This window comes from Hipposideros armiger, unplaced genomic scaffold (genome assembly GCF_001890085.2).
Source record: "Hipposideros armiger isolate ML-2016 unplaced genomic scaffold, ASM189008v1 scaffold_232, whole genome shotgun sequence".
Lineage (NCBI taxonomy): Eukaryota > Metazoa > Chordata > Mammalia > Chiroptera > Hipposideridae > Hipposideros > Hipposideros armiger.
In genome coordinates, this window is record NW_017731582.1 from 2,401,920 (window position 1) to 2,406,697 (window position 4,778).

Here is a 4,778-nt window from a genome sequence, read left to right on the forward strand (position 1 = left end):
CTTGGTTTTGAATCTTTGGAGGGACAGTGGGGTAGAAAGGTCTTCTGTGTTGGAAGTGAGGGGGTGTAGGGCTCACCCCCAACCCCGAGTGTTTAAACAGAGCTTCTTTCGCAAGGCACGCATGCGTGTAACCCTGGGAGTGGGTGTGGGTGGCAGGAGGCCAGGAGGCCAGGGAGCAGGCCTAGCCCAGCCGGGCCTCCATGCCAACAGGCCTCCGTCACCTTTGATCTCAAGACTTCTGGAGGGCGGGGAGGCAGGAAAACGGTGAGAGAGCCATCCGCCTCCCTCCTACACGTCTCCACGGAACTGTTGAAATACAGTCTTCGACCGTCCATGTTGAGCTCTGAGGTTTACAAAAGCGTTTTACAAGTTTTGGCTTGTTGGAGCCTCAGCCCTTTGAGTTTTATGGGTCTTCCACCCATTTTACGGAAAAGGAAAACGGAGGCTGGGTCCAGCGACAGGGCTTGCCCAAGGCCCCACAACAAGTTGGAGGCAGAGGCCAGAATTGAAAGCAGGGCTAGGAATCCCAATTAGATGCTTTTCTCATAGATGAGGAAATTAAGGCTCAGAGATGTGCAATGACTTGCTCTAAGTCACACAGCAGGAAGGAACAGAGGCCCTGAGGGAAGCCAGAGTCCTGATTTCAAACCCAGAGCCTTCTCCACTATACCAGGTTTCTGCCCTGCATGCCAGAGGTAGTTCACACCTTAGGAAGGTGTGGCACACAGGTAACAAAGGACTCGACCAGGTGAGCAGACATAATCTGGAGCACGGGAGGAAGGCTTCCTGGAGGAGGTGCCCCCAGAACGGAGACCTCAGGGACAACTAGGAATTAACCAGTGAAGCAGTGGGAGAGGGTGATGCAGGCAGAGTCAATTATGGAGATGTAAAACCGTGTGGTTGTGCAAGGGGGAACCACAAGCAAATTGGTATTATTAGGGCGGGATGTGGGGTGCTGAAGAGTTCTCCAGGCCTTATAAGGCAAATCCAGGAGCGGGGCTTTTAAGCTGAGGGCAGTGGGGAGCCACTGAAGATTTTAAGCAGAATGAGGCACGATTGATGTCCCCCAGATGGAAGTGAAGTCACTGGTAGAGGCAGGTCCGAGTTCCAGGCCTCCTGACTTCCATCCTGGAGCTGTGGGGAGACAGGAGACATTCTGGCAAAGTTGGAAACGCCCTTTGCTTGCCTTGGGATCTCAAGCCTGGTCTGGGACTCTACCCCGACTCCCTGCCGCTGCAGCAGAGCTGCCTCCATGGGGAGCCAGCTCTTGGTCCTGGTCCACTGAGCATCAGTGAGTCCTGCAGCATAGGGTGGGGCTGGGGTTGGGAAAGGTAAAGAAACGCAGGGACCGCCTTGCCAGGCCTTCCTTCCGTTAGCACTGGGCCACCTGGGCGTGCTGGGCATGTGGCTGAGTCAGGCCTTCCGGGACCTGACCCTTGTCCTGCCTACCCTGGGTGGGACCATGACTCTGTTACTGGGCTATGGCTACTGCCACCACCAGTGACAGAGCTGTCCGTCCAGTAGGGAGCAAGCCTGCAATCCCACAGCAGCCTGGGCTGCAGGGGCACCTGAGGCCAGGCCTGAGTCCCATTCCCAAAGCAACTCAGCTACTGAAGGCCCCCACTGCTGATCAGGCGTGCACACAGGAAGTGGCTCCGTGTAGAGGGAGGTGACCCAGTACAGGGAGAGGCGACCTCATGTGCTCTCTCCCCTGGAGCCCCAGGAGGCATAAAGGCCCTCTGAGGGCATATGAGATTGCTCAGGCTGTGGGCTGCAGACTGGGGCCTGCGTTCAAAGGCTGGTGGCCAGCTGTCTGGAGCCCCCCCACAATTGGCATGAGGGGAAACGTAAATTTTTTTTTTTTCAATTAAAGCAAACCCAGCTCTGCCCCCTAGAGGGCCTAGAAGCAGAGACACCCCGGTAGCAATGAGCACACCCAGCACCCAGCTTTTGGTTCCTAAACACCACTCTCTCATTAAAAGGAACCAGGGCTCCTTAGGGAAATGACTGGTTCCCGGCCTGAGGGAGGGAAAATACAAGATGAGCCTGGAGCATCTTGGAGTGCTAGAGAGGAAGGAAATGCTCCAAAAATAAACAGATGAGGGGATGTCAGACGCAGGAGCCAACTTGAACCAGACCCCACATGGCCAAACCTAGACCAGGTTGAACAACAAGTAACCTAGAATTAGATTATAACCCAAAGTAGAACATGAATACCCATGAGTCTATACTGATAGAAATACTGATGGAAGAAATAAGTAAATGGGGAGACTAGACAAATCTTCCTTACAAAAGAATTCCGAGTAATCCATGTAGGTGAAGCTTATGTCCCTACTGGTCCAGTGTGAACTGGACCTAGTGATATACCCTTCCAAAGAAAGGACGTGGAGAAAGGGTTAAAAAAAAAATATATATATATATATATATATATATATATATATATATATTTTTTACATTGAGAAACCTGGCAAACATCACAGTAACCAAGTTAACATCATGGTTACATCAGTGAAAAAAACAAACAAACCCAGAGCAGCAGGAATATGCTGCTTGAATTAAGATCAGGTATCAGCAAACACTTAATGCAGGGTTTGCTGGGTGCCACCCACTGCTCTAAGTGCTTTGCCCATGTTTACTTTCATAGTCCTGCCAACACCGCTTCGAGGTAGGCACCATTATTACCATTTTACAGATGTGAACACTGAGGCACCCAGAGGTTAAGTAACTTGCCAGAACCACCTGGCTCACGCACATCAGGGGCAGGAGTCAAGCCCAGACAGTCTCAGAGCCACTGATACAATGGTTTTCCACTTGCCTCCCTCAACTGCCCAGACAGGACATTCTCCTCTCTCTGCTGTGATGGACACCTCCCTAGATATGGTCTAAGCAGCACTGGTTCTGGGGAAACTGAGGCCGTGTAACCTGCTCAAGGTCCCCCAATGCCACAGTGCCCCACGCCCCAGGCACCCAAGTTGAGGAGGAGAGGATGAAGACAGGTGTGCTGCTCCCCTCAGTGGAGTTTCCTGCTCTGTAGCAGGTGAGGCGCTGGGGCCACGGAGATGAGGAAGGCCCCTCTCTGCTCTCATGGAGCTCTCAGGCAGGTGAGGAAAAGTTAAAAAAACAAAAACAAAAAACCAAGAGATTGAAGGCAAACACGGGGGTTGACATGCATTACCTTATTTAAAGCAATTCTGTGAAGTGAGTACAGTTACTGTCACTTCACAGATGAGGAAACTGAGGCACCGAAAGGATTAATCCTTTGTCCAAGATGACACGGCTTGTAAGGGGCAGAATGGAATCCTCTATTCCATTACCTCCCTCAGAAAAATCTACATTGTTTATTGTGTGAGTTAAAATGCTTTTGGCTTTAAACAACAAAAACCTTGATTCAGACTATGATTCAGACTAAATTATAATCTCATATAACAAGCATTCCAGTGGTAGGGTGAATTCCAGGCAAGGTGGTTATCGGTGTTATCAGGGATGGTATCAAGAGCCCAGGTCTCTTCTATGTCCACACTCTGCCATCCTCAGTGTTGGCCTCCGTCTCAGGCTGGTCCCCAGATGACTGTCCCAGATCCAGCCTTCACCTCCAGATAGGGGAATGTCCAGGGACAGAAAGGACCATCTCTTCCTGGGTCTTTTTTTTATGGGGAAGGAAACTTTTCTGATACCAACCCCTCCAGGAGAAAGCGCCCATCAGCCCATTGGGCAGCCATGGGTCCCACGCTCACTCCTGAACGGATCTGTAGGTCTCGGGAATATTGTAACATGGTGGGGGAATATTAGAGAAGGGAGATTTTGCTGCCTACTGGTCAGTTGTGTAAAGATAGCTAATTCTCCACAAGATGGCTAAACCAAGGACCAGAGAGCTTCAGAAATTTGCTCAAACTTCACTGCAAGGTAGTGGTGGAATTAGTTTTCAGCTCTAGGTCTGTTGGGCCTTAAGCCACTCGTATGTTTTCACTGAAACACATCAAACGTGCTTGCCTTATAACTGGAAGTGTGTACCTTTTGACTTCCAGTTATGAGTACTGGGAATGTAATGTACAACGCGATAGTTATTAACTGTAGCTGGCACATTTGAAAGTTGCTCATATCCACTCATATGTGGGATATAAAACTGAAAGCAACAAATGAACAAGACAAACAAAAACTCACAGACACAGACATGTTAGTGGTTACCAGAGGGTAAGGGGATAACGGGTGGTAGAAGAGGGTAAAGGGGGTCAAATATATGGTGATGGAAGGAGAACTGACTCTGGGTGGTGAACACACAATGCAATACCTATATAGATGATGTAGCATAGAATTGTACACTTGAAACCAATATAATTTTACTAACTAATGTCACCCCAATATATTTAATAAAAATAAAATAGAATGAGAAAAAAAGTTACTAAGAGTAGTAAATCCTAAAAAATTCTCATCACAAGGAAAAAAACTGTAACTATATAAGATGATGGATGTTAACTAAACTTACTGTAGTAATCATTTTCAATATATGTCAAGTTATTATCTTGTACACCTTAAACTTATCCAGTGTTTATGTCAATTATATCTTAATATAACTGGAAGAAAGAAAAAAAATGACGGTAAACACGGGGTGGCCAGTGGCAATACAGTGGGACCCAGGCTAAGAGAGGAAGGACCTGGGTGTTACAGGAGCCAGAGGGGGACACCTGACCCAACCTGGACAAGGCTCAGGCAGGTTTCCTGGCGGAGGAAGAGCCATTCAAGCCGAGGCCAATGTCCGGTGGGAGTCCACTACGTGAGGG